This window comes from Ctenopharyngodon idella, chromosome 24 (genome assembly GCF_019924925.1).
Source record: "Ctenopharyngodon idella isolate HZGC_01 chromosome 24, HZGC01, whole genome shotgun sequence".
Lineage (NCBI taxonomy): Eukaryota > Metazoa > Chordata > Actinopteri > Cypriniformes > Xenocyprididae > Ctenopharyngodon > Ctenopharyngodon idella.
The window spans coordinates 388,084-397,993 of record NC_067243.1 but is presented as its reverse complement, the minus strand read 5'-3'; positions in this window follow the sequence as shown (position 1 = coordinate 397,993).

Genomic DNA, 9,910 nt, shown 5'->3' with positions numbered 1-9,910 from the left:
ATGTTTGAGTGTTGAGAAGATCTGAGTTTCTTCTAATATCAGTGTGTTGAAGTGTTGTTTCTCTCTCTCTGCTGGAGTTTGTGTTCACTCGAGTGGAATAGAGGTTTTTGTACGACCGTTTCATTAGATTGTATCACTGTGGTACACATTCGGTGGAGGAACTAAACTGGTGCTCGGTAAGTCCTTTAAATTACATATTTAAAAATATATACAATTTAGATTTCAGAAAGTGTTTTACAGCTGAAACAAGAACAACATTTTTAAATAATAATAATTATTAGATATTTCGGTGAGACTTTACTTAAAGCCTTAAAGGTATTCATAATGTACATTATAATGCCTTATATCTTTTCATAAATAATTGTACCCCAAAGTTGCATTATAATATTTGCTAATTTCTTGCAAATCTCTACATCTGAAATTGGTTGTTTGTCATGTTTTTTAATACATTATACATTCTAAAGGTGTAACAATTAATAGAACCGTACAAAAAAATAAAAAATAAAAAAAAAATGTTGAGCTAACTTAAAAAAAAAAAAAAAAAAAAAATAGTAATAATAATAATAATAAGGCAACCTATCCGGATTTAACTTTTTACTTTAACTAATTTGCTCCAGTTAAAATCAACATGAAAACTTTTGTTCATCTTAATGAGTAGCAGGTAGTTTTTTGAACTGAAGACGTCTTGTCAAGACAACTAAAGTATATTTAGCATTTATCAATGCGAGCAGCTAATCCTTGTTTTTTCATCTCCATGTTTTATTTTCAAAGCTAGCTAAGTTGAAAAAAAAAAAAAAAAAAAAAGAGGTAATTATTATTAAAAAAGGATTATTGCTTTACATTTGCTGGCTTGATTTATGCTGCTGCTGTTGTTTTTGTTGTCAGTTATTCTGCTGTCATATGGTTCAGAGTTCATATTTTTACTGGATTATAATTGTTGATCATCACCATGTTTGAGATTTGTGTGTTGAGGTATATGTTCTTCTCACTGCAACTTTTGCAACTTGTTTGCCTGGGTGAAATTGGGTAAAATGTGTGCCTCTAGTTTTAAGAGGCAAATGATGTTCATGTCGTGTAGCTTTGACAATAAAACATGGAGATGAAAAAACAAGCAGTGCATTGCTAAATATTCTTTGACAAGAAGTTAAAAATACTACCTGTTACTCATTACATATTAGATATTATCAGAAACAAAAGTTTTTACATTGATTTTAACTGGAGCAAATTAGCTGAATGCGATAGGTTGCCTTATTTTTTTAACAGTGAAACTGTGGTTACAATTATTCATGAGATCATACATGATTATAATGTGTATAACAATGCTTAATTAATACATTAAAATACTTTTATAATGCATTGTGTATAAAGGCTTCAAGTAAAGTGTTACTGATATTGTTTTATAATTATTCAATCTAAAACAATGATATTGTCATGTATATTCATTCAGAAGAACAGCATTATTCCTTTAAAAAAAATCTACACATATTTACATAATGTATCTCACTACGAGTTTAATCTGTTTTTCTTTGTGTTTGTGAATGTGTTGTGTTTGTCTCCTGCAGCTGGTCCCACAGTGAAGCCCTCAGTGTCTCTGCTGCCGCCCTCTTCTCTGCAGATCTCTGGAGACTCAGCCGCACTGCTCTGCCTGCTCAGCTCTTACTCTCCACAGGGGGCGCTGGTGAGCTGGACACTGGACGGGTCAGAGGTCACCGAGGGGGTCGTGACCAGCGCAGAGAGCCAGCGGGACGGCCGCTACAGCCGCAGTAGCGTCCTGACCCTCAGCAAAGCACGCTGGGAAAAGGGAGAGGTGTACGTCTGCAGAGTAACACATGATGGAGCTCCTCATGAGGTCTCGTTCCACAAGAGCTCTGAGTGCTGATGTTTCTCTCCTGAAGATGAGCCGTATCTGAGTGTCCTGTGTCAGGCAGGATTCACATGAGTCTAGTGCTGCAGCTGTAGTGATTTACAACTCAATACTGAAAGAGAGCTGGCGTGTCAAAGCACTGTGTGATCTTTCAATCTGCTGTAACATTCAATAAAGCTTCTCAACAAGTTCACTTTGTGTCTGACAACATCATTCAACTAACAGATGAAGATGCAGGTGCTTTTCACAAGCTTGATGTAAATGTCAAATAAAGCTCTTGGGGTTTGAACATGGTCTCTGGAGACAGAGCTGCTCTATTCTGAGAGGATCAGAATCACTCCACCCTGACAATGCAAATGGGCTTTTCAGTCTCACTGTTTGATTGGTCACATGATCTGGACTGGAACACACCAGTTTCACTTCTGCTGAAAATGTGGTGATGAAAATATATATGAAAATGTCATGAAAATCACAACTAAAACTAGTCATGTTTGTTGGTTGATGAAGAAGAGCTCTTGATCATGTCATGTTCAGTTCATAGAGCTATAAACACATTCAGAGCAGTGAAGCATGTGCCGCTCATGTAAAACACCCTCTGAATGCAAAAGACAGAAGAGAGATCAGGACGATATACATTCAGAGTCCAATAGTTTTACTGACAGGGTTAAAAGAAAGGCTTTACATCGCCAAAGCACAGTAACAGTAAATATACAGAGTCAGATACACATTTACACATCATTCTCTACAGGACACAACTGAATGATTCCTGCTGTATCAGTAGTCAATGATCTTGCTGCTCAACATTCAAACACTTGTCTATTGTTTGCTGTAGCAGTACAGTGTACTTTCAGAAACCCTCCACCTCCCCCAGCTCCACCTGTCCAGATCTGCTATGGGGTGATTCATGTTTGCTCGTACAGCAGCAGCATGTTGTGTGTGTTTTGGCAGTGGAAAGTTCTGTACTCTACAGCAGATATAATCAACAGCAGCAGACCAAACACATTAACATTGTCATATTCATTACCACGACAAACTCTCCAAGAATTGTCATGTCAGAAATCTAGTTCAGTCATGAAACTGAAGATGGCACAGGCTTCGATCGGTCCTTTACATGCAGTCTGTAAGCAATCACATCAATACCTAATGACTCAGGCTGATTGGTCTCTGCTGATCCTGCAGCCAATGAGATCCCTTGCTCAACATTTAATAGTCTGGTTCAGTGTTTGCTGTAGGCTAGTCCTGCAGCGCTATAAGAGTTCCTCAGAAATTCAGACACTTAAGGTAAGTCAACAATGTTTTACCATTCCAGATACAATGTTACAAACAAAATGCAAATGTTTTATTAGGGCCCGAGCACCGATGGTGTGAGGACCCTATTGTAATTGCTCAACCAATTATTCTTATTCTCTGAAATAAATCGCATTTTTGAGGGCCTAAACGTGCTCGAAAACTCATGAAACTTTGCACACGCGTCAGAAGTGGTGAAAATTTACATCTGATATGAGTTTCAGAATTAGGTGTGGCACAATGGCTCGATAGCGCCACCTACAAAATTTCAATTAAGCACCCTTCGTGCTATGTTTCACGTACAGTTATGAAATTTGGTAGACAGATGTAACAGCCCAATACCTACAAAAAAGCCACCGGGTGCAAAATCTGAAAACCCAACAGGAAGTGAGATATTTTGAATTTTCTCTGCTAAATTTTGGCAGTCTGATGTATCAATGAATATAAAGCCAAACATACACATGTTCAAAATGTTTGCTGTAGTGATGAGAGAAATTACGTTTTTGAAAACTTTTTTATTATTATTATTAATTATTGATGATTATTAATTATTAATAAATCGGTTGACGAGCATAGTTCCTGCATGTGTGCTGGGTCGGGACTATCCTCGTTCATGTCCGTGGCATGTACAGCAGAGACAGCCTGTCCAACAGCATTAAGTTCTTGTTATCAGGGACGACGTGAACCGACAGGCTTTAGATGGGAGTCTCAATCGTTCTGTTGGCACAGATGCAATCACTCGACCTGGATAACATCAGAGTATTATAATTTAGCAGAGGGATTTCTTTTAAGTTATAAAGCATAGCTGTAATTTACCAATTATGTTTTCAAAAAGAATATTAAAGAATATTACAAAACATGCAGTAGAAGAGTAATAATGCAAACAAATGTTAATAAAAAGGCTTAAATACAAACACTTTTCTCTCTTTGCTGTGGAAGTTCAGTATAAGAGGAAATATCAGGCATCTTAGGGGGGCACTGCAGTATTGATCTGGTGAAGGAGGAGGCCATCGAGTAAAAAAGGTTGAGAAACACTACACTAGTGTCATCACATCGACACAACGTCAAAGTGACTGACAGATAGGGAACTCAGTTATGTAACAGACACGCCATCTAGTGATGAAGCATGGAAGTGCAATTAAAGTGACGGACTTTCCTGCAGTTAGATAGTACATTGTAGTGGCAAGTTTTGCAGGGCCAAGCACCACTAACATTTATATAATATACAGATTATGTTACATGCTTAGTACATCCAAATAAATAATGTTTCTGAAAGGTTTGATACAACATTGTGTTGTTTGTGATCCTCCATCAGCAGCTGCAGTATCTCTCAGCTGTATCAGTGCATCACTGTGACGTCTGACTGACCAAGGTTTTTGTACCACTCTTTATCACTGTGTGAACACATATTGACTGTTTGGATAGTGGAAACTCTGACAGTAATAATCTCCTGTATCTTCAGTCTGGACTCTGTTGTGTATTGAAGTATTAAACACCAGACCGGAGTGGTTCCTTCGATGCTCTTTTATTTAACACATGCCAAACTTGTCTTTCTAGAACATATCACCTCTCGTTCTCTTTTCCAAGCAGCACTTCAACACTTCAACATTCCATGGCCACCTTGTGGTTAACTATGAACACAACATTTCCCCTCTTACTTGAAAGATTCTTCATATCACAGATTAGTATTCAAAACAAAGTTACTCTTGTAAGGTAACAAAATCACGTAAAATTACTGTGTACTTGTTAATAACTCACAACAACTTAACCAATGTAACTGACCTTGTTTTACTCTTTCTAATGCACAGTTTTAAGTATTTAAGCAATTACAACTGTTCACAAGCTCACGACATAACCAAAACAAAGATGCATGTTTTCTTTACTTTTTTTTTTTCTTTCATGCATGCACAACTTCACTTCACTTCACTTTAAATCATATTCCTTCAACCACGTTGGCATTCTACGCACTCTACTACTTTTCCTGAGATTAAATGTCACTGGTGCTTGCAAGTTCTCATTCTGTGTGGTAACAGGGGCTGTAAAGCGAGCTAGTTTCGATACATTCCATTTCTTTTTGTCACTCAGAACGAAAGTACTCTTTCCGATTTGTTGCTCAATGTTCAGTGGTGGTGAGAACTGAGAAACACCCTTCTTCACATGCCCAGGTTGTTTCACTCTCACCTGGTCTCCTGGTTTGAAAGTGTGGTACTTGGTACGTCTTTTGTCAGTGTACTCTTTACTCTTGCACTGTTTGTTACTCACAGTCTCTTTCACTCTAGCACATTTGTCGCTTTTGGGGCCAACAGGAAAAACATTCAGCTTTGTACGCATTTTGCGATGATGGAGAAGCTCAGAATGTGAAACGGCTGTAGTACTGTGAGGGGTAGCTCTGTAGCTTTGCAAGAACTCAGTCACTGCATGTTTCCATGGTTTCCCCATCTGTTCCGCAGAGAGGATGCATTCTTTCAGGACTCTGTTCCACCTCTCCACAGCCCCATTGCATTGTGGAAAATAGACCGTACTACGCATGTGACTTATTCCTCTCTCCTTTAAGAATGCTGCAAACACACTGGAGAGGAATTGAGGCCCGTTATCAGTCACAACACACTGTGGATTTCCCTCTCTACTGAAAACTGATTGGAGGAATGATGTGACCACCTCAGCAGTGACATTCTGAGAAAATGCTACCTCAGGCCACTTACTATAGTAATCCACCAGACAAATGGCAAAACGGCAATCAGAAGGTCCTCTCTCGAAAGGTCCAACGATATCGATCGCTAGTTTCTGCCATGGTCCAGATGGCAGGCTGACAGGCTGAAGCGGAGCCGGTGCTTATTTGGCCAATTTGTCATTCAATTGGCACGTTAAGCAGGAAGAGACAGCCGACTGTACTTGAGCATCCATCTGAGGCCACCAGAATAATTCACGCAGCCTCTGTTTCGTCTGGACAATTCCTTGGTGTGTCTCATGTGCTAGGCTTATCGTCTTAGAGTGCAATGTAGAAGGAACAAGAACACGATGTTCACCTCTCCTCACTAGCACACCATCCACACACAGTTCATCACGAATGCGAAAGAAGGGCACCAGAACAGGATCCAGGTCACAGCATTTTTTCGGCCAGCCCTGCCCGATTCGCAAGCGCAGCTGGGTTAACTCAGGACAAGCTTCCGAAGCAGCCATGAAATCCTCGACAGACAATGTAGGCAGTCCAGTAACGAAAGCAACCATCTCTGGTTCCACAGCAGCACTATCATTTCCTGTCGGTAATGGCAGCCTGGATAGACAATCTGCAGCACAATTAAGACGTCCAGGTCGGTAGATGACGTCATATGTGTAGCAAAGCAAGCGTGCCGACCACCGGGCGACCCGCATACCGGCCCGGCCAATGTCTTTGGTTGCCAATAGTGTAGTGAGCACACAATGATCAGTTCTGAGCGTAAAGTGTCGACCCCACAAATACGGCCGCCATTTTTCTACGGCCCAGACACAAGCCAACGCCACCTTCTCGACCGTAGAATATTTCCTTTCGGCAGCAGTAAGGGTTCTAGAAGAAAACGCTACAGTTCTCTCTACACGGTCTGGGTGTATTTGTGTCAAAACCCCCCCCAATCCATAGTCAGAAGCGTCAGTCGACACTATAGTGGGGAGGGAAGGGTCAAACAACGCAAGCACCTGACTTCCAGAAAGCAGTTCTTTCAGCTCTTTGAAGCTGCGTTCAGCAGACACAGTCCATTCAAATTTAGAAGTTGACGCATCTCTAAGTAGCGCACGCAACGGCTCAGCAACAGAAGCGAAGTTCGGCAAGAACTTGCTGTACCATGAAATCAGTCCCAGAAATGAGCGCAAGGAAGCAACATCGTGTGGCGCAGGAGCCTCAATGATCGCGGACTTGTGTTCCTCATCTGGGAAAATTCCATGTTTGGAAATGACATGTCCAAGGAATTTTAAGGATGACTGGCTGAACGTACACTTGTCCCAGTTCAGTTGTAGTCCTGCGTCTGACAAGCGCTGCATGACTGAGCGCAGCGTCGCATCATGACTTTCCTGGGTGGCACCGTATACTATAATATCATCCAGGTAGTTCCTCACCCCACGTATGCCTTTCAGGACAGTTTCCATCATTTTTTGAAACGCAGATGGCGCGGAAGCAAGGCCATATGGAACCCGGCAGTACCTGAAGAGACCATCATGCGTAATAAACGCGGTGATGTCCTGGCACTCCTCGTGTAAGGTAAGCTGATGGTAAGCAGCCGCTAAGTCAATTGTAGTGAACACTGATGTGCCTCTTAAGTCACTCAACAGTTCGTCCATATGCGGCAGAGGGTGGCTGTCAACAATTTACCTCCTTTCTTCGTGGTGACAACAATAGGCGAAATCCATGGGGAAGAATCTATTTTCTCAATTATGCCATTTTGCAGTAATGAGTCCAGTTCTGCAGAAACAGCTTGTCGAACGGAGAATGGAAGTCGACGAAGCTTCTGTCGAACTGGAGTAGCATCAGGTTTGACTGTAGGCTTATGAACAAAGCCTTTCACGCACCCCACAGAAGCATCTTGAGCAGAAATAGTTTCACCAACGAGTGCATGTAGGTCGTTAGGGGCAGTAACAGTACCAAAGTGAAAAGAACAGTTCAAGGCTCGAATTAGGTCCATGCCCATCAAAGCAGAGCCACCTTTCACAACGTAAAAACAAGCGGTGGTTACCTTTTCATTCAGTGAAACGTCCGCATGTAAACATCCTAGTACGGGGATATCCTCTTTCATGTACGTAACCAGTTTCACTTTGGGAGCAGTAAGTGAACAATCCGAAAAGTGTCGTTTGTACACAGCCACAGGCAGGATTGACACTGAAGAGCCTGTGTCCACGACTAATTCAGTCTCAATAGAAGCACCATTTGCCGTTGTAACATGAACATTGCACAAAAGTTTGTCTGCAGAGGTATTTACAGTATCAGTCAAAAGAACAACCACGTCCGGGACCACTTCCCGAACGTCCTTAGAAGAACGGCAAACTTTAGAAAAATGTCCGGTCTTACCACAAGTACGGCATTTGGCTCGAGCAGCTGGGCAATTGGCAGCATTAGCGAGGTGATTTGTAGCTCCGCAACGGTAACACGCGCGATTCGCACACCGTGTAGTATCAGCCACAGATTTTGCTCCGTTAGAATGTGCATCACGCTTCTTCCGATGAAAGGGTTTAGAAGCTACGGCCTGAACTGCACTTTGTGCCGTGAGCACGTCCGAATTAGAGAGCGCTTGTTCCACCTGACATGCAATAACAATAGCGGTGTCAAGTGTCAATGATGGTTCAAGCAGGAGTCTGTCTCGCACTGCTGGAGCATACGATCGTTCGACCAGCTGATCGCGCAGCATTTCACTTTCCATGTCACCATAAGCACATGATGAAGATAAGTCCCGCAAAGCAGACAGGAACTGTGAAATGGTCTCATCAGCGCGTTGAGAACACTGGCGGAAGCAATGTCGAGCGACCACAACATTCACCTTTGGGACAAAATGATCCTCCAACGCTGACATTGCCTCTGCAAATGTAGTTCCAGTATTAGGAAACGTGTAAAACAGCCTCTGGCCTTCAGTCCCCAAACTGTGTAGTAGAATAGCACGTTTCCTGGCATCCGGCCATGAGTCTCCTGTAGCATTAATAGCAAGCAAGTAATTTTCGAACATTTTTCGCCAGGTAGCAAAAGGAATCGCAGGCTCTCCACTGCATGGCAGAAAAGATGCAGGCGTAGGCACGGAAACCATCGTCGCCAATTGTTGTGTATTGAAGTATTAAACACCAGACCGGAGTGGTTCCTTCGATGCTCTTTTATTTAACACCTGCCAAACTTGTCTTTCTAGAACATATCACCTCTCGTTCTCTTTTCCAAGCAGCACTTCAACACTTCAACATTCCACTGCCACCTTGTGGTTAACTATGAACACAACACTCATGTTGAGAGAAATAAAGTGCAGAGGTGTTGTGTGTGAATGATGGTTATTGTATAGACTAAATGTGAATATGCATTTACTCTTCTCACTTACACAAAATCAGAGTCAGTATTCCTCAAAATGAATAAAAACAGTGAAATGCAATATTGAAATGTATTTATTTTTAATTTTTTTTGCTGAAGTAAGAGTGTTGAACTTTCTTCTCCTGCATCCTATTCTTCTGCAATCCAGAATGGCAGCACAGCCTAAAGGTTTGTCTGAGCTGCGCCCTCTACTGTACAGCTGGGAATTTGCATTTCCTTCAGCCTGAGGCTTATTCATTTCACTTTTGGTGTGAAATGAAACTTTTTTGTTGTTATTAAAAACAAGCAAGCCCAGCCCAGGTGAGAAAAAGTAACACAAAAGTAATGTAATGCATTACTTTCCACAATTAGTTACTTTTTTAGGGAGTAACGCACTATTGTAATGCTGAGGATGTGCAGATGAACGTCCATCTCTGTGTCCACATTCAGTCATGTGACCAGTTTGACTGACAGTTTGACTCTGGCTTTAATAACACAACTGTGATTGGTTTATTTATCATCAGCACTGAGAAATTTATGAGGAATCATGTGACCAAGTCTCTGCTACATAATGTGAAATTTACATACATACTATTTACTATATCAGAAAAATATTGTGACAAGCAGGGCGGGGCGAGAGCCGTGAGAGAACAGCACCAGGCCGGTGGACTGATTGCTAAGGAGCGTCACCTTCACACTGCACCGATCTCGTATCTCTCACGGAGGAGCGACGACAGTGAAGGATGAGA